Source organism: Plectrocnemia conspersa, unplaced genomic scaffold, assembly GCF_051122295.1.
Source record: "Plectrocnemia conspersa isolate PC_06_02 unplaced genomic scaffold, ASM5112229v1 ptg000010l, whole genome shotgun sequence".
Classification (NCBI taxonomy): domain Eukaryota; kingdom Metazoa; phylum Arthropoda; class Insecta; order Trichoptera; family Polycentropodidae; genus Plectrocnemia; species Plectrocnemia conspersa.
The window spans coordinates 4249775-4277023 of NW_028277174.1; the positions used below are offsets into that span (position 1 = coordinate 4249775).

General features: G+C 30.5%; 1 long non-coding RNA gene across 1 annotated transcript in view; it reads left to right on the top strand.

The window, feature by feature from the left end:
• LOC148230374 (uncharacterized) overlaps positions 1-27249 on the top strand; it is a 70630-nt gene that overhangs the window by 2802 nt on the left and 40579 nt on the right. The window contains exon 2 of the long non-coding RNA XR_015811074.1: positions 12484-12594. This is a non-coding gene — a long non-coding RNA (uncharacterized LOC148230374). The remainder of the gene's footprint in view (positions 1-12483; positions 12595-27249) is intronic.

Sequence of the window (27249 nt, forward strand, 5' to 3'; positions counted from 1 at the left end):
ATGCCGTTTGTAACATATTACGATCGATTGTCGAAAGCATATTTTACTCCTCGTGGAGCTCCTCAAGGGTACAACCTGGGCTCTCTGCTCTACTCCTTAATTATTAGTGACATAAATACAGTGGCGTAGCTAGGGTATGTGTTGCCCAAGGCGATCCTTAAAACTGCCGCTCCCCCCCATACATTTTTTGCAGGGTCATAAAATCAGCATTTCTTAAAATAATAAATTGGTTATTATTAAGCTCTTGTTATTCGTGGATTTATATATGTTTTAGTACATTCAGGGTTAAGAACCACACCAGACGATCCCATCGCGAAAATGCCGCCCCCAAGCAAGTGCCGCCCGGGGCGGCCCGCCCCATAGCTATGCCACTGCATAAATATGGCAATTATGAATTCCATTTATTCTGAATGCCTATGATTTAAAATTGTTTCTTCAATATTTGTTCTTTACAATGATATGTTTTAATACTTATACAGTATCGTTGCAAACATAACTTAAAAATAATACGACAGGTAAATTTTAAAAGAAAGAGTATTTAAAAATAGCGAAATATTTTATATTGAAATTTAATTCTCATTCTCTAGCCTGACTGTGCCCCAGAACGTAGATAGAACACCATCCCCGACACGACCGAACCACCCCGTGCCGATTTGGCGAACTTAGTCAACAGCAGCTGATTCGGTAGCAAACAATTCCGTTACATTCCCACCCACCCTCGAATCGAAAATCACCCCTTGATGATATGATCTTTGATCTTCTAATCTGCCGTGTTTGTTTGGTACGATGCTAAATTTTGTTTGGGATATATTTATTATTATTGTGAATCGTGCGTCGGTTGGCGACCTCTGCATTGTCGTGTGCCGGTCGTGTGCCCGTCCCGCCCGCCACCCACACCTGCCCCTACCTGTCTAACAGCTGCACTCCTCTTCTCTATGCAATAATAATGCACATTTGTACAAATGTTGTGTGTATCTAAAGTGAATGCTAATGAGATAAGAGCGCGTGCCCGAGGAATAAATAAAGCGTTTTTCCTTATGGGTGTAAATAAATCAAGGTTTAATGGAAATGAGAGTAACAGTAGTTAACTAATTAATGATTTTTTATGTTTATCAAAAATATTTATTTATTTAGTAATATTGATGAAAATATTAACGGATACATCAACTTTGTTGAAACATACCTAATGAGCAAATATATTGTATTGTTAAAAGTTGTGAATGATAATGGAAAAAAATATGCCATTTTTTGTGTTTAGCGCACAGAAAGCAAATTGAAAAAATCCATACGCTTGTTTGTCCCAAGCATTTAATTTACGAGACACCGTCCGGCGAAATCATCAAAATCGTCTCTGTCGAGCTTCACCAAATGTCTTCTAAGACCGCAGACCACCTCAGTCAAAAGCCATCAAGTCGTTTGCGGTCGACCCGGTATGCGTCTGTCACCGTCGTTTACTTCCCCAGCCTCCATCTTCGCCCAGCAGTCAGCAAACTTCTCATCTTGCGGTGAAAACTGTTGCCAAGTCGTCCATCCACTTTCGCGTTATTTATCGCCTCTCCATTGTCCTTTGCCAGGCTTGACGTAGCATAAAACCCCATTGTTTTGCTGAAATTTAAACGAAACACATACACAAGTAATGGGGTGACAATATCGAACACGCGACACACCTTATCGTGGTTACACGCTTTTCATTTTAGGGGCGTAGATTGTACGAACATCCGTAATTATCCATTACCGGTGAGTTAAAGTGCGACACGTGGCCAACCGCGGTTTCGCACGTGTGATTTTAGGCATACGCAGGTAGTAATTATTAAAAGCTCGTTTTTCTTATTCTATTTAACAGTAAACGTAATATAAAATCCCGTTGTATTCTATGCCTCGCGAATATTTTAAATTTATTAATCCTTTTAAATATAATAAAAATACAAGGGTAAATAAAAAAATATTCTTTAAAGACGCTAGGAAGTTTTTCTTTAAGTAAATACAAATAGCGTACTCTAAAATATAACTATAGCTCATTGTACATTTAGTTAATTGAAGAAACATTTATATTAGTCAATAATATGTTAAATTTTATTATTTTATATCAATTTTGTTAAGCAATGAAAATAAACATTATCAGAATAAATAAATTTATTATGAATATTGATATCTTCGCATTATATTGTGCAATACTTTTTCATTAAATTTCTAAATAAAAAAATTGAGCTAATATGAACCAATTATTCTTTGGTAAATGATTTAGTAATTCTTATCCTTATCCAATTGTTTTTCTGATACTCATTTAAGTTTGGGAAATATTTTTTTGACGTAGTATTTAATATAACACTTAAAATCGAAGTCAAGAATACTATAATAATTATAAATAAACTCATTCATGCCTAAAAACAGTCTTAATTAATGCTTTTTATTACAAATAAAGCTCTTGTTTGATTTTGGTATTCAAAATTAAAATGTTGCTGAAACATTTAATTTATTTACCTTGCTAAAAATCATCCATATAACAAATAAGCAAAAATATTCTTATTACTAAAGTAACAAAAATATAAAGAGGCAAAGAAGCTATACAATTATTTTCCAAGCTTTAAACAAAACTATAAGCCACCATAATTCGGATTGATACAGTAGAAAGCTATTTGCATTGTGTGTAAATTATAAAAGAATTTGGATTTTTTCACTTAAATTATAACCATAAACGTTTTATTTTTTATTTAATTGTAGTTTGTAAAATTATTTATATTATTGAAATTAATGTATTTAAAAAAATATATGGTCTTTGGTTTAGTGAATCTTCAAATACTGAAATATTTATAGATTCGCTAATTTCGCTATTCTGAAAGCATTGGGTCTGAATCGTTGGAATATTATACATATTTCAAACAAAGATTTTCTTACGTCTCTTCCATCTACATGTATGATAGCTACAGTTTTGTAAACTGTAGTTTCCTTAACGAAAAACTGTTGTAAAACTTGAGGGTTAACCTTTGGCAAAACAAAAAAAAATATCTGGCTCATAATTGTATATTTAAAAAACTTTAAAAAGTTTAATACAGTTTTAGACAAATGGCACATATTATTTGTATGTCCTGACATGAGTAATAAGTTGTTTATTTTTAAATAAGGTAAAGTTATTAAGTTATACTGTGCAACATTTTTTTGAGCCCAAGTATCGTTTGTGTGCATCTGAAAAATTTGGTTGAGCTCTGGATTTTGAGCATCATACCTGGTCCAGAGTTGACGTGAAGAGGGAAGCGGCTGTTTTCTCGGTCTTATCAGTTCCTGTCAATGACCGGCGTAGTTTCACTTGATGCGAGTTCAAAAAAACTCAACGATATCGAGTAGAAGTTTTTAATTATTTATATGCGCTTTGTATGCATATATATTTTCGATCTACTAGGGAGACGTTTCTTGCTTATCCACTCTTGCCATGACATCTAATTGCAAATATTTTCGTTAAACATTTGTCACTACATATTCAACCTGTTTGCCAATGCTATATATTTTTCATGTCTTATACGGCCGCTAGAGAATGTTTTAAGCCAATTTATCAAAATACATTATGCTCTTGTTGGTACAACAGAGGCACTCGGCGGGTCGTAAAGAATTATTACACTATGTTTATTACGCTTTTAACGCGTAAATGTGATTTTTTATTCACTCATTAAACAAATAAATAATAAAATGGCATTTAAACTGCATTTATTTATTTTTACTTAATGTTTTGATATTTACACAAAATTAGTTTAAACTTGTTATATACAACAACTTTAAAACAAAAAAAAAATACGTTTTTATTCTTAAAACCATATATTTTTCCAATATTTATGACTCTTTCTACAGCATATATTTCAATAAGAGCAACACAATTTTAATAATAATTTAGATGCCACATCTATTTTTAATTAAATTGTTAGTTAAATGTTAAATCAAAACAGTCCTTTAACATTTTATTTTAATCTTAGTCACATATTTACTATATTAAAAATTTATTTCATTCATATTCGTTGACATATTATATATGTTTCACATTCTATAAGAATATAAATATACTTAACTTAATATTTAGATAGCATATGTAACTCAATTAAAACCGAAAGTAAAAGTATCAACGACTCTAGCAAAATTTGACAGTCAAAAGATCAATATAATTTTCTTGGGTCTGTGGTACCATTCTTGTATTTCACGATGATCTTGTTCATTGCTCTTTTTCGAAGCAATGTTATTTATCCTGGTATTTTTGTTGACCTATTCGTTTATTTTTATTTTTAGAATAGAATATCAACATTGTCTGCTCAAAAAACATTAATTTAACCCTCAATATGTCACACGCTTAAATTAATCGTTAGACCGACTCCGGTCCATAAAGTTTTACTCCGCGCTCCCACCCTTTAGCTCTCGACTCCAAATCAAAATAAATAACAACAACAAATAAAATAAATAAAAAAATCAGTACATATCCCTGTGACAATCGTGAATCTTGACAATTGAATCGTAATTACATTTAATGAGTCCAAACACAATGACAGACAGTCGGGGAATGATACAATTACGCGTACCATATTTTCGCCGCTCTCGCTTCATATTTATTAATCCCCTCGGTGTGGATGCTTAAAAAACTGTATGACCAACCCCATTTTTAAACACTAGCGCACACATTCAGATTATTAACTCACGGAGTTCACACGGATTACTGACGGGGTCGGGGTCATAACTCAAAATTTCTCTCCCCCTCAGCTACGAATAAATTGATATGAATATTTTTTAAGAGACGCTCGACTCTACCAATTAAATCTTTCTAGGTCTTGATGCACCAATGGGTGATTGTAGATTGAAAAAAATCAGTGTCATTGCATTCTGAGATCCGTGCTTAATTGTGAATTGAAGATTTGAGATTTTACATGGCCGATCGAGTTAACAGTTAACCCGTTCTAATATCAGACCTGTCTGTTTACAATATGGTTTTGGCGCTCGAATTTTGCATTATTATTGCGGCACTGCCCCTCTTATTGTTGCTCGGTTGTGGGGGCTGGTAGGCACCAGAAAAAGGGGGTGCTTGAAATTGGGAATAATGAGCGTATGCTCAACGTCGCGTGATTAAGATTGATGAACAGTAAGGGAGCATTTACGAATTTGCTAGTTTGCCACTCGAGAAGCTTTTAAATTAATACACTTTATTGGAAGAATATGATACATAACTCCAAAGTCCAATCAGAGCTTGATGTTATATATTATAAAGCAGCATTAGCAGAAGTGTTGCCTATCTTCTACATTTAAGCTCTCATAGATATCTTGATTCGTGGCTAAAAAATCCACCTGGTTCTTAATTTTATTAACACATTTTACTTGATTTTTTAACTGATATTTTTATAAAATGGTGAGAGCAAAGTGGTATTTTATACAACTAAAAATCTCTAAGATTTTTATAATATTTTAATTAAAAAACTGCACTCATTTTGATTTTATCTATAATCTATTTATGTCATGAAGCTGAGAGTTTTTTGTTGCATGTTATAAGTGAAGAAGCTGTGTGATATGGCTGTTAATCAAATGTTAAAATATTTTTTTGTCTCAACTATGTTTTTTTAAGATCAGATTAAATCAAAATAATTTATGTAAAATGGTTTTCTGCACTACATTTTCACTTAAAAGATACTATCGAATCTTAGTAAATATTTAGTAAAATAAAGCTACAAATTGCTATGTTATTCAAAGATTCTCATTGAAAAAAATATTTCATGCTAAAAATATGTCCTTGAAGATATATTCTAATATGTCATATTTTTAATAAAAATACAAGCAGAAATATATATCTTAAAACACTCATTTTGGAATCATGTCCGTTGTTCGGTTCGTAATAAATTTATGATTGATGAATCAACCCTTATCCGAAAACCTATTATTAATAATTCGAAAATTACTTACTGCGCTGCCTAGCAAATATTCACAAATTTTTAAAGGAACTGCTAATTTGTCAGTAAAATATTCTAAAAGTTTGGGCTATGCGACTAAATTAACTTTGAGACTTAATAAACTGAATAAAATTGTAATTAAAAAATATTAATACTATAAAAAATGCATACATTGGGAACTTTATTAGTGAAATATATATTTTTCACTGCGCGAATAAATCTTCATTTTTTTTAAATAAAATACGTGAGATCTTTTGGGCACGCGTTTCTTTTTAGAGATGCAAAGTTTATGGTTAAAAATTGTTTTAGAATATGAAATTCAGGGACAAGTTGGTAAATTATTTATTATTTATTTTATTAATTTATTTATCGTTATAGCTAATTTTTACTCTGATAATATAATTTATTTCTTAATGCACAAAGGTGCTTTTTTTATTTCATCTAGGAAACCCATTATAGTTTTATTTATATAGTGCTAGAAATATTATTATATAAATTAACACATCCGCTCATAATTCCCCTAGCCGTACTCGTTTTCTTATACCAAACTATCTATAAAGTATTTAATTTATGCACATTTTTATTTATTATTAAATACATATTATTTTCCAACTTATATATAAATACTAAAACATTCATCTTCAATATTTTACAACAGTACATTTGCGAATCCAGATACAAAAGTTGGTTACTTTGTAAAATTAAATTCGTTCGATCAATACAACAATAGTGATATTCCGTTACACGTTTCAATAGGGACCTGTAAAAAGCATTTTACCATTGCATAATCCACTCAACTCGAATTTCGCAAGAAGCGTGAATTTTCATTATTCATATTCGGCCCGGTGTTCGTCATAACAAAATTATCATTCACCGTGCGAACATTACAATAATGGAATCGTTTTTAGTGGGAATCGTGGGCGTTCGCCGATTGTTCACTTGAATGCGGTTGATCACGCAACAATGCCCTTAGGGTTGAAAAGTCAACCGATGCCTTTTTGATGAGCTGCACCAACGAACCTCATCAAAACATATTTTCGTATGGCGAATTTTTGCCACGATACACGCCTACCCGCTCGATCTTTGTCAGAAATCTGATGGCACAAAGGGAAAAACAGGGCACTGGAATAATGTTGTGTGTATAATACAATGTAATAATGCATTAAAATAACATAATATTAAGTGTTTGGTATATTATGTTCATTTATTGTGAAAGAGATGTAAAGCATTCAAGAGCAAAAAGAAAAGTTTTTTTATAACAGTTTATGAAAAGCAGAATTCAATAGTTTGAATTAGCTAGTGTAAATTTTAGTAAGAGTTTCAGGAAGTCCATGATATGTGTAAATAATTAATCCACTTAATATGACTTAGACCTACTTGTGTATCGGATCAAAATTAATGCACTTTAGAAATTTATCTCAAATAAAAGAGTCTAAATGATGATTTTATCAGTACTTTTTATGGTCTAAACCCAAAATGAAAAATATTTTGCGATATCCATTTGACTGGATAAAAAAATATAAATAGGCATCTTTGCAATTATACTCATATCAATGACTATTAAACGTTAAAAAAGTAATCAAAAATATAACTTATGTTTTGAATGCTCAAATATCGATCGATTTATTAAAAATATAATATGTTTTTCATACATTAAAATTTAATTTAATAACTTATTTTCTTTTTATACCTAAAAGTTAAGAGTTATCCACTCACTTATACTTAATGAGTTTCAGTAATGATAACTAGAATATTTCAAAAGGTTTATGTAATCTTCAGTTGTCTTTTTAAGTTGTCAACATTGATGCGATTGATTGCTTAATGTTGACGTGCTGTTGGATCTCTATCTCGGCCATGATCTTAATCTCTATCGCAAATTGTTTCGTAACACTTTATTTTGTATTTTTTGTAATAATTTTATAAAATCGCGGTTGGTGATCATTTGATTCAGACGTTCGAATACGTATCTGTGAGTTAGTGCGGCAAATGCAGCACAAACGAGTATGAGTATAAGGCGCTGTCATCGTTTTAAAAATAAGATAGCTATCCTTACCAATATTACTATAGACTTCTAATATGTGCCGCCTGGGGCAATCCTTAAAATTGCCGCCCCTCCCATACATTTTTTGCAGGATCATAAAAATCAGCATTTCTTAAAATAATAAATTTATTATTGTTAAGCTCTTGCTATTAAGAACCACACTAGACGATTCCATCGCGAATAAGCCGCCCCCAAGCAAGTGCCGCCTGGGGCAGCCCGCCCCCCTAATGAAAGGGCTGATCAAAGTATATTCAAACCGAATTTCGGTCAATAGGAGAGCGCAAAAAACAATTATCCCTTCTCAGAAGTCAAAAATCCACGTCAAAAGCAATAAAATCGTGCCGTCGAACGCTCGGTAACGAGCGTTTCCACTGTTCCCACAATAATTTAATAATTTATGCAACTATGTTTTGACATATTTTGAAAAATATTAGCCCACAACAAACCTTGTCAAATGCCTTCTCAAAATTCGTATGTATGACAATTTTGAAAATTTAAAAAAAATTGTCACAGTTTTGGTGAAAGATAGAAGCTTAGTAATAGTGGAAAGACGTGATGAAGTCCATTCTGTTGGTCTAGCATGGACTTCACTACAATTATTTAGAAAATTTAACAAGAGCTGACTAAAATGCGAATAGTCTATACTTCTATATGCATAATTTTTCACCCTTTTTTGCATTTCCAAAGATCAGGAAATTTTGATGTCTTGATAATTACAGCAAAAATGCGTTTCTGAGGAGCAACGAGACTGACATCGCAACCTTGTTCGTTGTCATTGCGACCAATGAACCATACATCTGCGAAATCTATTTTCATCGCTTTTATTGATGGATAATTAGTAGTAGTGGTAAAAACTTTATCTATGAACTGTAATTTTAATTAATGAATGTATCAAGGATTACAAGTTTGTGTAGTAGAGTTCATTTTTCAACTTATAGATTAGTTTAAAAAATATTTATTTCATATATTTATAAGTGACTATCATAAAAAAGCGTGTAATTTCTCGATAGGTGTTAGAATTTTTTGGAGTAAATTATTACATATCTTAAAATAAAAAAAATGTTGATCAATGAATCATATCATTCTATAAGTTATCTAACAAATCCGTTATTATCGCTTTCTTTGCAAAGCTCAAATTTAATTCAATAAAAGCGCATCTGCACCCTCGCTGCAAAAATTTAAAACCTATTTGTTCGATCAGCTAAGGGCTGCTACAATGAATGCCCTTCAAAATGATTCGATTTAACCTATGGCCCCGTCAGATTCGACGCTATGGGAATGCCTAAACCCAGAACCAATGGTCGGCTTGAATCCCTTTCAAATCCGAAATGATTGATTGAAACAGATTGACGATTATCGAGATTTTTCAATAATGGACAATTTTTTAATGACCGACCGCGCAGGGGTTGTCACAATCCTGACCATTTAGCGGCACAATGACTCGACCAGTTTTTTTTAACGTGCGGTGACCAAAAAAAATGACACGCGCCCTTTTTGACTGGCGGCGTAACTGAACACAACAATTAAAATGTGCGACAACAATGATTCGGCGAATAATCCGGCCTTGGATGGTCGCGGTTGGGTTAATCATATTAAGTTTTTTTTGGACGTTCATTATAGTTAAATCCATAAAGCTAGAGCAAAACTTTTACACGTTTCAATGAATATATTTAAAAAATTCCGCCGTCACGATTTTAATGCTTTTGACGTGAATTTTTGACTTCTGAGAAGTGATAATTGTTTATGCCCCCTCCTATTGACCAAAATTCGATTTGAATATACTTTGATTCAGCCCTTTTATATTAGTAGTCCATAGTAATATCGGTAAGGATAGCTATCATATTTTCAAAACAAACTATGGAACAATATGCGAGATGTGACACATGTCTGTACTTATTCTCTCACTTATTTTCTTCTGAGAGATTAGTTGGCTTAGTTTTATATTTTGGACTTGACCTAATTAAAGTTCTAAAACTATTATTAAAGCAAGTTTTTAGTTATTTCGTAAAGGTTAGGTTTGTGTTTGAACAGCAAATGGACGTTTCGCAACTGTCATATTAAGAAAATTATCTGAAATGACTTTGCGGATGACGTTTTATTATGTATGCTAAGTAATTTTCAAAGTTAACGGTATATCAGTAAGTCACAGCTCCATATTATAAATTAAAAAGAAATAGAATTCGTACTCATCGCGTGTCAATGATCAATATGCTCCTTGTTCTCACGGATTTTTAACACCCCCGTCTGTCATAATTATTAGGGTACAGCGGTCATCAGTGATTTGCAATCAGTGACCGCGGGCGGGCTTCTAACTGTGGGAAAAGCGCGACCCTGTTGCGCAACTCATTGAAATATTACACATATTCGCATTATTATATATTACATATGAACGAGCGTTTGTTGGATTGGTGAAAAAAACACATAATCATGCGGGCGCTTCAAAATCCAATCCACTCTTATGCACCATGTAAATTCTTGTGGTAACGAATTTTTCCGTTTTCACTTAACGGCTTGCAAAATAGCGGCTATGAGTTAATTATAGCTATTATTTAGTGAATTATTTTGTATATATTAGTTAGTGGCAAACGAAGTTTCAATATGTGCTATGCAGATGACACTACTGAGATGGTCATAAATTAAAGTATATAAAGTAACTGACAATTTTGATATTTGGTTAATTGTGTAATTAAGTAATAGTGCAATTAATATATCTGTTTTAGATATTGCTACTTTTTAATTTAAAAAAATATTTCTTTTGGTATAGTTATTGATAATAAATTCACTATGATAATAATAAGAGCATCAAAAGAGCCCTTTTAAATTTAAAAATCTTCATAGATGTTTATAAATATATTAGTGATGAAAAAATAATAATAAAAATATTATATAGTATCTAATACTGTAATTTGTTATCAATGTATTATATTGGCTATATTTTACCTTTTGTAAGTTGGTGCCGTTTGTGAGAATGATCAAAACATTAATATTCAAAATCAATTCCATACCCGTATAATAATCGTATCTAATAGGTAATAAAGCACACAAGTACCTCCATAAATACCTAAGCAGTGAAAGCTTTTTATTGTGTAATTTGTATTATTTTCGCTCGTGTCTGCCATTCGTAACCCTTTGAATTACAGTCGCCGCGTGAAAATGTCCCATTGTTGCCGATGAGTACTGAGAGGGTTAAAAAATGAACAATGCGATCGCATAAATACTTTTGTTTGATACAAATAATGTATTTATTTAAACTTTTAAATTTGTTGAAAAGGGTTAAAATATTTTTTTATTTAGTTTTTAAATTTTAAACTTATGTATAAATAATTAGGTTTAAGTATAAATAACTTTGTTAATATTGTAGAAACTTATTTTTTGATATGAATATTATTAAAAAATATTTGTACATATTTTATAAAATTTATCTTTCTATACAATATTAACACTTTGATAGATTTATATCAAATAATCAATAATAATATACTTGTGCTTAAAACCTATATGTATTAATGTATGTTATAGTATGTATATAGACTATATATGCAATGTACCAGTTGTATGATTTAAATCAAATTTTGTATAGTTACTCTTTAGAACCATGTTTAAATTTTTTTTTAATCTTCCAGTCCTCCCGATATAAATATTAATTATATTTAATACCATTAATTATAAATTGTTTTTAGTTTCACTCTAGGATCATACTTAAAATACTGATATTTTGCTATTTATTTAGGGCAAAGCGTTCCAAGCCATCCAAAATTCTCTAGATTGTTTGTACAATTGGCAAGTACCTTCGGAGCAGATTATCTTAATTATGAAGGATTGTCTTTAACCGGCGTGTCATTTATATGATTAGAATACACAATTTAATTTAAAAATATTAAATTACACATTTTATTGTTATAAAATAATCTAGTTTTAAATTAAATTTTTTTTTGTAATTTCTAATGTAATTTACATTTTTTATAAGTTTACAAAGTATGAAAAACATATTATTTGTTATTAGTTTATGCAGCCTTTAGTCGTCTTGATGATTAATGATAATGATAAATGTAATAGGTAGTTATCTCAGTCATATTTTTTATTTTTTATATTTATTAATTACTAATTATTTATGTGTTTATTTTATGTCATTTAAAATAAAATATTTAATAAATAAAATATATTTATTTTAATTTCATAGATTTAATAGTAATCTTTTTTTGCATTGCTTCATCATCGTGATATTTTTTTTAATCATTATTATTGTTTTAAAAAAATAAAATTTTAACTATATCCTTACTAAATATCCTCAAGCCTAGACGTAACTGATATACAAACAACCCAGTTTAACGCACAGCTTATTAACTTGGTCAGTACCAATTATTCCTTTTATGTCCACAAGCGTGCATCTCCCAACTGGCAGCTTAATTGCCCACGCTCATTAAGATGGACGTCTCCATCCGTCAATATTTGGTAATTTTAACCAATTACCAAACACCCATTTAATGACTATGCATACAACATAATATACTCATACCGTTTTTAAAATTCCAGAGAAACATCCTCGTCACACTCGAGATCGCACGATATACCAGTGCCGCATGCGCCAGGTGTGCTGTTGTGCTCTTTCGCCACGTGGCAACAATTTACCTGTGCTTTTTTGCGGTAAGTCACGATGAATATATTTATACGCTGCGTTATGCATTTTTTACGGTATATAGTTTTTTGGCGTGTATCGTCATTTGTTGTTGACCGATAAATTTTATTTGGACACATTTTGGACACCCCTCTTGTCCGTTGATAATAAAAAAATGGCTCTCAATTGATAAATAATGCCCCGTTACCAATGAGCTCGTATTACCGAGTTCAATAATAAAGAATTGGTCATATTCAATCTGATTGTGTGCTGTTGTACCATTTCCAGGGGTAGTTCGCATTCAAATATTTTGTTTCATTATGCTCCTCTTGTGGTAGGACTTTTGCAGAACAATGTGTTTGGTATTATGTTCTGGAAACATTTACATATTGTGTGATAAGATCATAGTTTCGCGTTGCCGTTAAAATTTTCATTGATTTTTGACCATACAATGGAGCATTCTATAAATTACACATAATATCAATTTAACGCAAATTAATATTTTTATTAATTAACTATTTTAGTTGATCATCTTAGATAAGGTGTGTTTGGTATTTCTTATCCTATGCATTTAATTAGACGTAGAGCTTTGTCGCTACTTACATGTTTTTACAATTTAGACTTCTTTCTAAATATTACCAAAAATACATTTTAGAACATATAGTAATGTTTATATAATACATACAGCTTAACAATTATAATGCTATTTTTTTTATTAGCTTAAATTTCCCATCTTTTTTATTAATATAAAGTACATAAATTTAAACCATATCTAATATTGTATTTAGAAAATAACGGTTTGAAATATACCTTTTTAAAGTCGATTGTTAACATTCTAGTAACATAAAAATTCACTTAAAAGCAGAATATTTATGACCAAAATAAGTGTACATAACATAATTATTTTTATATAATTATGAGTAAGAAACAAGATAGTCACACGCCATGTTAACTTGCTTACCATATTTATTATAGGATCATATAAAGATCTAAGAATGTCATCGAGTCTGTATATAATATTCATTGTGGCATTATAATAAATAATATTAGTGTAAAACCAATCACTAAAAATTTGCAGTAGAAAATCTACATTTTTATGTTTACCTATGTTCAAATTTATGTATACATTCAGTTTCTTTCACATTTTTTCTCTTTTAATGATTTAATATGGCAAAAAAATAATCCTTGATATTGCAACTCATTTAAAAATATTACTAGAAAATTTAATTTTAAAATATTTATTTATGAAATAAGCATAATTAACTGTATTACCTGTGATTGCTGAAACGTAATTTGTCTATGAGACTTGCTAAAAGCTCTAAAACAAATTGCTATATCTTGAGTTTTTATCATCAAGTGATTTTTTCATTGAATATGTATTGTTTTTAATATTGAGATCTGATTTTGATCACAAAATAATTTTATTGAACTTTGCGATAATATATTTATTAACCCCTTCTCCTCCCAAAGTATATAAAAATATAATGTTTTGTGTTTTTTTAGTAAGATTAATGAGTTAGGTTAAGTTAAATTCACCACATTCAATTGTGAGATAAGGGAAATCTATGAAACCCTAATCTGTGATTATCTATCACAAAAATATATGAAAAACAAACAAAATTGTTCATATGACATTTAAACCCAGGTCGTTCAGGTGTTAGCTACTGACTTATACCACTGGAATTGGTGCTAGTCGATAAGAGTTGCATATGATAAAAATTGTTAATCTAAACAATTAAATATTTAAAATATATTCAATAAAATAAAATTTCAAACCCATAAGTTAAGCGTCCTGTATTCACACCCTTTCACTAGCTGCGGTACTTCACGATAGTGAGGGACCGACAACTAGTATCATATATTGTATTGTATAATATTTATAATATAATGTTACTATTTATTTATGTGATCATATTTTATTTTAGTATTCTTCCTGTCATTATTTTAAGGCAATTAGGATTTTTTGTGTTTGAACGTATTTGTATGTACATTTGATTTAAAACAAAATACCTATATTTTTACTTGCTATAAAATATAACATTTTAATTTATATATACTATCAAAATATAAGTTATTTACATTTTAAAGTATATACTTATATAATTTTTTTAGGAATATATAGATTTTACTCGTTTGAATTGCAGACAAAGTATTGTAATCTTTCAGTTATTCTGAATTTGCTGTTTAATTTTTAGACATTTTAATTATTAACATCTCTAGATTTTACTTATCTTAAGAAAAATATAATTTTATATATGAGAAGTAATTTGTAACATTTATTTTTCTTTTCTGCAATTAGCTTATTAAAAAAAGTAAATCTGTTCCTACAGTTCGTTTAATTCATTTTATTAATGTTCTTGAAATAATATAGCAGAGTATAGTTTCAATATTTAATGAATTTCAATTACAAATATTTTCTTTATTTATGTGTAGTATGTATATACATTGAAACATTCTCAATAAAAAAAATACTTGACTCCTTCTTGAACAATGAAAAATGATTAGTTTCTTAAAAAAACTGATATTTCTAATACATTTAAGATCAATTGGTCTGTAAAGTTAGTATAATATTCGCTAATATTTGTTTAAAGGATAAGCAATGTACAATATTCCAAAAATTTCAGCAAGCAATGTACAATATTCCAAAAACGCAAAACTTTCCTGCAGATATAATCAAATTGACATTCTTTTGTGACAGACAATCTCTATGTTTTTATTGTATTTACCTGCGTTTTGTCTTTGTTGCATAGTATTTAATATATATACAAGTTAATTTAGTAGCTACAAATCATTGAAATCTTTTCTAAAACGGATCAGATTACAGATATAGGGTCCAAATCTAGTGATAGATTTTTCAAATCATTTGAGATGTCCACAGTCTTAGCGATTTAAAAAAATAATATGGTACTCCTTTTTACAGTATATATTTATTTGATGTAAATATTTTGTTGTAGCATGACAGGGATAAGCCTAATACGTTACAACAGAAATAACACAAACAACATCTACTAAGTTAGTAGTGAAACACTAGAGTCTAGTTATACATATATTGATTGTTCTATATAGAAATTTACAGACTGATTTCAGTCCAGTGACTATACTGAAATCAGTCTGTAAATTACTATATAGAACAATCAATATATGGCAATATTTTCAGCCTTGCTTAATTTATAATATAAATCACTAAATTCATCAGTGAGTTTAGGTAAATCTACGAGAACTTATCATCTCTTTTCTCTCTCTGATCTCATGGACACGATAGAAAAATAACAGGGTTCACATGGCATTAAAACCCAGGTCTATTAGGTATTAGTCACGTGTTGTTATATCTGTTTTCTTTATATTTTGATTATATTTTTTATAACCGAAAACGTTTTCATGGCACGATGTTAAATTGTATATATATTTCTAAACCACGCCAATGACTATGATTAGCAATGGTTTTGGCTATACTACCTCTTTATTAAATCTTTAGATAGCTTTTAAAATTATATATTAGTCGGGTAAAGTACTTTTTTAGTTTTCCAATGATATGTTTTAAGTGTAATGATTTTTTGTTTGTAATTAATGAATAATAAATTACACATTGAACGAATATAACTATATTGATACGATAATAATAAAATAAACCTTCCCTAAGTTTTGTTTAATTATGTCGATATCGTATTATTAAGATATTTTATTATAGGCAACATAATTAATACGTTGATTTATAAGACAATTTTGTAGAATTCAGCTCGATTACCTTTGCCACCAGGAGGGATGACTAACGTGAGTGTCTATTAGGGATTTCCCACACTCATTACCAAGGGGGTGAACACCATTGGGGTATTGTTATCTGTGGCGAGGGTGGCTTCTTTCTAAACCAGATTGATTGATGGCTAGCGACGGGGATGATTTTTAGATAGGCTGTGAAGTAACGTTCATTATTATACCATAGACATAATACATAATGAAAATCCGTTACTTTTAAATCTACTTTGTATGTAGGTACAAACAAACATTTCTTAATGCAGTAATTTGATATTATACATATATGTGTAGGAATCGATTGTAAATGAGCTAATATTTTTTAATGTATTCCAATTGAACGGAAGTAATATATTTTCATTGGCCCTATTATGACTTCATTACAAAGCGATTTTTACAACTGCGGTGAGCTTGCAGACTTTTCAGATCTCACACGCAGATAAGGTCAGGAGTCAGATCCCACAATAATGTTATGGCCAATTTTGGGTTTCGGTAACAAATCCCTTTTAAACGTCAAAGATATTGGGGTGAGATAAGGTGGTAGCGTTCTACGGTGGAAGTAATGTTTCCACGAGACATCATACTGCGAAACGGCTCCATGCGTCCGATCGGTCTGACGTGGGAAAGATCTATTGATGTGTATATTAAATATTTTAATGTATATCTATACACAGCCAAGTCATTATAGTTTATTATTGTATCTTTAAAAGTATATAAAACAGAGGAATTTTTGTCTTTATCCAATGTATTGTATAGCTTTCTAAAATGACTAATAGATCAACGTATGGCGCAATACAAATTTGATTAGGAATTAAACCTAAATTAGATCAGTGGTTGAATGTGTTTTAAAATATAATTCTTATTAACCCTTTCATTGCCGTGTCTATTAAATTAACTATTTTTATATCGAGTAATTACATATTAATAAAAATATGAGAAAATTATATTTGCCACTTAAGCAAATATCTAACATCCCATTAAAAGTGTTTTTTTCAATAATGGCGTCAGATCCGGCAATTCTAGTCAAAGTAGAAAGATATTATTTATTAAATTTCGGCAAGCAGTAAAGAAGCAGTAACAAAAGTTAATGCTTTTTGTTTGTTTCAATCATGCAGTATGTTGCATTATTTAAATTCAAACTCAATTTTTATTTAGAGTAATTAATTTTATTCAAATTGTTATTATAAATGAATTTCAATACTTGGCTATATACAGTGGCGTAGTTATGGGGGGGGGGGGAGAAGGGCCGCCCCGGGCGGCACTCGCTTGGGGGCGGTATATTCGCGATGGAATCGTCTAGTGTGGTTCTAAGCCCTGAATAAACTAAAATTTATCTAAATCTACGGATAGCAAGAGCTTAACAATAATCAATTTATTATTTTAAGAAATGCTGATTTTATGACCCTGCAAAAAAATGTAAGGGGGGGGGGGCAATTTTAAGGATTGCCTCAGGCGGCACATACCCTAGCTACGCCACTGGCTATATATAAAATATTTTTATAGGACAATTTAAATGAGCAAAATATAAAATATTTTTTCCATAAAACGATTTTTCCGAAGATTCACTTTACATAAATGCACAAACAATTAGTTTTATTGAACATATTATTAACTTAAATGGTTATATCTCTCAAAATATATCCCTGTTAAATAGCACCCATATTTTTAGTTTCTCGTATTCAGGTATTGCAGTAGCACGTAATCGATCATCAGCATGTCTTTGTTCAGCTCAATCTTAATCGAGTAAAAAAATAGAATAATCGATCTGTTTCAGTTATCGACTAACTGATCGTATCGCAATATTTCTAAGTATCTTGGACGCGAAGTTGCAATGGAACGCTATGCGTAAATAACCAAGCTACTAATTTTGCAAATTTATGGATATAGTATGTCAAAAAATGTATACTAAATCCATCAATAAAATTCAAAATTAAGTGCTGCAACACTATAGAATAAACTACATCTGGAATTTAAGATAAATCAGGAAGCATGCGCGCGGGTATAAATTGCGTATAAAAGCTAAGGCAGCAATACTGTTAAATATTTTTGGCAATATGTGTTTAAAAGTTATATATAAGATATTCTCATAACAATTAGGCGAAACTTGTGAAAAAGTGATATTTTTATACATATTTAAAATGTATACATTTTTCTTCTCAGAATCAATCTTCGTACATTACACCGACGCGTTGTTGGCTTATCATTTCCATAATGCGTTATATGAATCAATAACGTTTAATTAATAACTGCTTTAATGATAACAGCTCCCGCTCAGATTTGCATATAAAATGATTGGCCACCGCGAGCGTGAATAAATTTATATTTTACATATTTTCTACCATCGCATCGCTCGATGCTCACAGTAGGGATTTTAACTCACGAGTCTCCAAGGTTTTTACGCGATAATTAGCCATCGGTGTCTCGATTGGGGAAATTGATCGGTGGGCGGTTTGGTTATCTGCTCTCCCGGCAAAGGGCACAAAGGGCCGACAATTACAAAGGGACAACAAAGGGGAAGAGATCAGCCGCCCTTCCATCACACCCCCGACACAATAGAATTATCTGGCTCCCTGTCTCGTGCCAGGTCATATATAGTAGTACTGCACGTAGTACTATCAGATCGCGGTAATCCTACACTTTGCGATTTGTACCGTATGAATATATATATAGACGCAAAAGATTAGAATGAACCCTTGATTGTGGGGATACGTAGGAAGTGCAACGGTTGGGTGCATTTAAGCGATATTTGTTCAGTCGATCCGTTGATAAGGGGAGTATTTACTATCCACAAAATGTTGTAAGATGATATGAAGAAGACATGGTCTCTTCAAAATTTGTAAATAGAATATTTACTTGAATTTCCGTATTTTTGTGGTTGTTTTGGTAAAAAACAGTGGAACGGGTAGAATACTGTTGGTCCAACAATTGATGGCGTATCTATAAATAATTATTTCGAAGAATTAAGCAACTAAGCTATATTTATTTATGCACAATTTGTTTCTTTTTTTATGAATAGAGGTGACTTGTGCAGAGACCTGTCAATAATGTAGGGAAGAAGGGACAAATTCCTGAGGCCCGTTCTTGAGGGGCTCAACTCCGGAAAAAATCATGTCAAGGAATATATTGATAAAAAAAGTGAAAACCCGCTTTAAATAATTAATCAGAGCTAAATTACAGTTGTTTGAGATGTACCTATATACTGATGTATTTCACATATAAGTTCTTTTAGCTCTTTTTATACTTATTATACAATAAATAAAAGGAGCGGGACATTGCCTTCAAAAGCACCCACTTTATAGGTTATACTTTCACAATAACTATTATTATTGAAAGGGACAGATTGTGGTTTTTTTTAGAAAATTTGTTTGCAAATTATTAATTTTCATTATATATTTTCACTAGTGAAAATATAATTTATCTGGCAGGTGCTAGTAAAATTATATGATTTCAAATTTTCTATATGTAGTAATATATATATATTTACATACTTATCATTATTTATTTACATCCTATGTATAAATGTTACAGTGAATGTGTATTTTTTGGTAAAGTAATATTTTCACTAGTTATGTCCAAATACATTTTCACCAGTAGATATATATTTTTACTAGTGAAAATATAAATTGACTGATTAGCGCTAATATTTTGCTCTAAAATGTCTATGAAACTCAATTAAACAGTTGAAAGTTCTAAAACTAATTATATATAGTTTTAGAACTTTTATTAGGTCAACTTCTGAGAAGTAATAATTGTTTTTACCCCTTCCTATTGATCTAAATACGGTTGGCACACATTTTGCCTAATACTCTCATATCAGAAGTCCGTCGTAATATCGATAAGAATAGCTATTATATTTTTAAAACATAGTGTAATATAAAATTGCAGACAAATTATGAAACAATTTGCGAAATAAGACGTCTGTCTATTTATTCTTCCGCTTATTTTCTTTTTGTAATTTGGACTTGAAACTATAATTAGTTTTAAAACATTCAATGGGGCAAGTTTGGTTTGGTTAATTTGTGTAGTTTAGGTATGGGTTTGAACAGCAAATTTATGTTTCGCAACTGTCAAATCGAGTTACATAAAAATTTTAGAACAACGTGCAATTTCACTAGCGCTAAACTATATTTTCTATCAGTTAAATCAGATTTTTTCTAGTAGAAATGTTGCTGGTGAAAATGTATTCGAATTTCACTAGTGAAAATATAACTTTATTGAAAAATACACATTTACTGCAATATTTATACATCACATTTGAATAAATAATGATCATTTTACTTCATATGGAAAAGTTGAAATCATATTATTTTACTAGCACCTGCTAGATAAATTATATTTTTACTGGTAAACATATATATCTACCAGTGAAAATATATTATAATATGATTTCACTAAAATTACATTTTTTAAATATTATCGTGATAGATTCGAGACTGTTTTTTTTAGATTTTCTTTAAGGGATAACCTGAAAATTTATTTTTTATTCATTTTAGCTATTTTTAGAGAGGGGGGGGGGTGGAGGCAAAAGTTTACCAGTCAGTGATAGTATTTCAATAAATGGCATGCGTTCTTCTGGGTAAATTCGTGATGGGCAAATGACGTCCTTGCAAGAGAGCTGTCTCAAAGCAGCATCATAAAAATTTGACACGAAAAAACAGACAACTTACGGCCGACAATAATACAACTCGCTTTGCCGCAATATGCTTTGTCACGCATCAGTTTAATTAGCAATACATTAATATTGTATATAGCGGTAATACCTTTATAGATAATAATATATTCTATAAAATCAGTAGAAAGTTTTTTTCGTATGCTGGTTAACTAAAAAATATAGCTTACATTTGGTACTTAGTTTTTCACTCTCATGTTATAACTGTTGATTATATTATAATTATCTACGAAAGAAAAGCTATAACATATAAAACCAAAATGCTATGAATGTTTAAGAAGTAAGAACCCAACCAGAAGATGGTTTTAAATTACGATCTCGAAAGCCCATTCTTTCAGAAGTATGTCAATGATACTTATAGCTGTAAAAGCAAACTAATTACAAATCATGCTATTATTTTTAAGCGAACAATATATTGTATTCTATATTTTTTTCAATACATACATCAAAGTCTTCAATCGCATTTAATATGGAACACGATACCATAACAAAAGCCGGATGCAAATTTGTTCTACATTTTAACCCATTGACTGCCACGCTTCGCTCGATATTTACATACGAATTTACAACTCGACTAAAAGCTTCCTATTTATTTATATCCTATCTATATATTACTCGCACGTATTTTTTCAACATTTAAATGACAACACTACGCACGCCTAATCGTTCGTGTCACCCCTAGGGATGCTACCCTCTTCAACCATTGTTCGGCAGCACTAAGCGTGTTTGCTCAACAATGTACAATATGTAAATAGTTTAGTACAGTAATGCGAGATTCAATGTTTTTTAATAGCGCACACCCATCGACTCTGAATAACTGACGTCAGATTTATAATATATAAATAATAATATATCGCATTATTTGATGCCAGTCAAAGGGTCGTGATTTATTGAAGTTAAAACATTAACCTTCGTTACCAAGTTCCAAAGAAATGAAAATGTACTAGTATAAATTTGATATATTATTAGATAGTACAATTGACTTTTAAGATTATTCGAGATAATTTGTATTAATAGACAATTGTTCTATAATACTATCAGTTGTTTTATATGGTTGATAACAAATGGCACCATGCACTCAAGATTCACATTTATATAATGCTATAAAATACGATGATTGGTGGAGCCACCTGCGTCGTGTACGTTTGTACCATTAATTTGCTTTGTAAGAGAGGACGCATTCAGTCAGTCAGTACACTTGCCTTTGTACTTGTCCTTACATTGTGCTCTCGTGCTGCTGCAAGGGGATGAGAACAAAGGACAGGAGTACGTCTGGGGTTGTCTGGTCTTTGGCTGTCGGGTCGGCGAAGATGGTTGTGCATTGGTACGATTGATGGAATTAAATTATATTAAAACTGGTATCGTACCGATTGAAAAATGCTATATGAATTAACCAAAATCTTTATATGTTATGTGTATTATCATAAATTATTTTAATTAAAAAGTTAATACTTTAATTGCTTTGATTTCTTTCACACTTTTTTGTATTAGTGTGTTTTATAAATTTATTTAAATACTTTTCTATTATTAAATTTAGTTTATTTTTTATATATTATTCAGCTTTTGTGTATTTTTTTATCAATTTAGAAGCTCTCAATATTTTTTTATTAAATTATTATAAAATATTTTTTGATATGTTCATTTATTTCGTACTCTATTAATTATTGGTATTATTCTTTATAAAAATCACAAAAATGATTATATGTTTTTTCATTATTAATTTTTTTAGTTACGTAAATGTTTAACTATCTGAGGTACTTCAAGACGATAAAAATTCGATCGCCGTACATGTACGGCGATACCGTTCAAACGGTTAAGAAAAAAGTTTTGCTAGTGTTTGTTTGTTTGACACCCACTAGTTTATATACCTTTGCATTCTTCAGAATGTGATAAAATAGTAAGATTAATTTGCCCTTTAGCAATCGAATAAATTGTTGATTCTGGTTTAGTATTCACATTGCTATCTAGAGTGGTAAAACACTCTAGTTAAATTCAATATTACGAACGAGATAAGTAATCAATAATGATTTGTCTATTTTTATTATTTTAAATGATCTGTGGCAGTTTTTTACAATGGCATTTAAAAATACTAAAACATTAAAAACCAGCCGAACACCCAGAACTGTACAATAGCCACACAGTCTTTCAAAAGTTATCAATTATCACAAAAAAATACTTTCTTCACGTCACTAATATCCAAGCATAAAATAATCATGGTTTAAACTATTCTTTGTAATTATCGGACGGTCGCCTAACAGAAATCATGTAAGCAACTTTTGCAAGGGTATGATTTTAGAGGCAGAATTAGCCGCTAATGTGATTGCCTTCCAATTTACTATATATTTTATTATAAACTATTTAACATTTTGCCAAATCAACACTCGACCCTCGAAACAAATCACTAGACTTTCAATACTCACCAGATTTAGTAATTCTATTTAGCATCTAACTGGCTAAAAAGTCACACTCGATCACTAAACTCGAAATATCCTTACTCTGTTAACTTGCACACAGAAAACAAATGATTATGATGTACTATGAGGTACAATATATTTGATAATCATTCGCATGGACCCTATTATTATTATATTGTGCTATGTTATCCGACAAAAAATTGGATCATAAAATACATTGTCGTGATCAATGGTTTTATATCATTCTGTTAGGACCATCCGTAATCGTTGCAACGAAATTTTGTATACTTGATAACTAAAAGGTCGATGCCAAATACAAAGGATATATGTATTTGGTACAGAGCTGGGAAAACAATGATTCCTGGCTTCATGACAGTAGCATTTAATATATTTTTAACATTGTAAAATAATTTTTTTAATACATAATAATAGATACAAGTTAACCATTTATATGCTACAAATAAATATAAAAATTTGCCACCGTTGCGACATATTTTCTGAAATCATATTTTATGCGAACTATTTTAATTAGGCATTAAAAATTATTAAAATCTACTCATAATATTTACCTTATCGTCGTATTTTCTTTGCTGCTCAGTGTTGCCATATAGTGAATTTCCAGTCCATGTCAAAAACAATAAAATTGTGCCATCGCGCTCAATTATCAAGCGTTTATAAAGTACATATAAACCGAATTTTGACCAGCAGGAGAGCACAAAAAAAAACAATTATCCCTTCTCAGAAGTCAAAAATCCACGTCAAAAGCACTTTTTGTCTTCTGAGAAGTGATTGTTTGTTTGTTTTTGCACTCCCCCTATTGACCAAAATTCGGTTTGAATATACTTTGATCAGCCCTCTTATATTAGAAGTCCGTAGTAATATCGGTAAAGATAGCTATCATATTTTTAAAACATGGTGTAATATCAAAATGCAGACAAAATTATGGAGCAATATGTGAGATGCGATGTCTGTCTGTACTTATTTTTTCGCTGATTTTCCCCTGAAAGATGAGTTGGCTTAGTTTGTACTTTAGACTTCACCTAATAAAAGTTTTAAAATTAGTTATAGAACTTTCATTAGATTAGGTTTGGGTTTGAGTAGCAAATGAACTTATACCTGAAATATGTACATCGGTACATACATCTCAAGCAACTGTTGTTTAGTTCAGATTCATTATTTGCGGTCGGTTTTTACTTTTTTTATACATATATTCTTGGTATGATTGAGTTAGGCCCCTCAAGGAGAACAGGTCCCGGGAATTTGTCCCCTCTCTTGTTTTGGTGCATATCTCTACATAAAAATACCGGAGTCCAGATTTAAAATTCTATGGAATGATTACTTTGCCGATTTGACTGATTTATGAATCACCGTTAAGCAGACACAAAACTAGATTTTTATTAGACAATTACAAAAATTTGGTTCCACCCCGAGTCACCGTTATTGGTCAGATGATCGAGAACTGAAAGGAGCGTTGAACTTCCCCCGATTCTGAAGGTTATGTGCATCAGAATATAACCGTACCATTTTATTTTGCCACTTCAGCCAAAAATTTCATCCAGAACTACTACTCCAAACTCACACCCTACCGAATTATATTTGGATTGAATAGTTATAATAAATATATACCGTACAGTTTAAAAAATAAATGACACTCGTAGCAAATTTTGGATATCATATTCAGATTTACAATCCATACCACTTTTTATTTTATTATCTATTTTTTGGCGCAGATATTTTCACTACATAAAACGAACTGTTTGTATTGTTTATTGCTATTCATTAATAAATAATAACATGTTTAAGATAATTTATTATAAACTGACCACTTGTATGTGAATTTCAGGACATGTGGTCAGTTTATCATATATATATATATATATGGAATATATGTATAACAGTGCATTATTAGGTGATGCTCTTTCGCCACATTGACAGATTTAAGAGCAAAATAATCATGTTTATTTTAATAAAAGCATCCAGCGTGTAATTTTTATCGAGTTCTCGCCAAGGCGATCCTTAGCTTATATCAAGATTGATCTCAGTGATAATACGTCAGCCCTGAAACGTATCAATTTTAACACAGCCTCATTGTATAATAATTGCTTATGGGTTTTGTCTTTAATATACATAACCAGCCAGGGTTGCTTAGCAATTATTTCTGCGGTAACAGCGCTCGGTTTCACTGCAACCTACTACAATGTAGCAAAAGCATTAAATTGAATACTGCTAACAGAATTATTCTTGAGTGACCTTGTTTTACCGAAAAGTAAAACAAATCCATCAACCGTAAGTCATTAGCCTTTGAGATACCCTTTTTTCATACCGCTTGATTGATTGATGACTGATTGTGGATAATTAAAGCAGATGCTGATGAAAGATGGCCTTTGATGATTTTTTTCTTTGAAAATATTTCGCGTCGCTTACATGCCAGATTGTGCGTAAACATGGGGAGGTTGTGTTTTTGAGGTGGCATAACGCTCGTAAAGTTTATAAACCTGTTTGGCTGGATGAGCACAAAAGAGCTGAGAGACAAAAGGAGAAGATGCGGTTGGGATCATATTACGACACTGTCATCGCAAATGGTAACGAGGAAGACGATGTAATAGACATAAGCTTTGAACCGATCGTAGTATATAGACTTAGTGGGTGGCATTCAAGGTTTCTATATGATAATTATTTCTTAAAACATATGAGGAAGAACTTTAAAATATATTATGGGATGCTAATACGTAACTATCTATAATAGAAATCCTTCTTCTGTAGGTATAGGTATGTCTTTTTCTTCTATGGTTTATGTCATTAAATCAGAAATAGGAAATATGCAAAGTGCGGCGTTTACCGTTTTATAATTATATGAAAATGCCGCATTCATATTCATATTGCGTTTTATAATGTATTACCTATAAATTATTTATGATTTTGTATTTCTTTTTGGTTTTATAAGTGTAAAGTATACCTCATTTCATTTTAATGTGAAGCAATCAAGTATTTTAATATAATCTTAATCCAAATCCACTTGATTAATTTTTCTTAATTCAATTTTCTCTTGAGTATTAAAAAAATGGAATTTAAAATTAACTTGTGATTGTAATTTATTGTGAATAAGTAAGTTTGTAAGTAAACACTCGTTGGAACGTGAACTTTTCTGTTTGCTCTCTTTTAAGTCTGATAGTAGTTTTATTGATGAGGAAAGAAATCACTGAGAGACTGATTTTATGGTTTAAAATGTGTATTTTTCATTTTGTTCTATATTTTTAATAGAGTTTTTTTACTACAATTATAAAGTTGCAACTGTATTGTTAAGTATACTTTATACAATATAAAAGATTCTTATCCGAATATTCGAATACCAAATATTTTCGCCTATTTTTAATTATTTGTCATTAAAATATTTGTCAAATTCGTTTCCATTTTTAGTGGAATGATTTGAATTTTTTGATAGTTGTTTATGATATACTGATGCAGTATATGAAGGCCACTGTGTCCTTTTTGTTTTGCAAAATTTATCTTCTTTGCAGTATGATACTTAAAATTTGATGGTAACAGCAAAAATCTAACAAACAAGCATTCGTGTAAAAATAACAATAAAAGAATGCATTTTATTTGCCGAAATTTTAAGAATTACTCATATTTTCAAGAGGTTCTTATGCAGCTATGCCTCACTCAATTGTTAAATTTTAAATCTGTTGAAGTAATTTATTGTAGTAATATTTATTTTAACACCGAGTTGTAGTTTCTGAAACACATTGCTGACAATAAAGCACACGTCAAAATTGACTAATTGCGTACTTTTACCTTTGAACAAATAATTTAAAAAAAATAATGTCTTGAATGTTTTTAATTAAACTGTT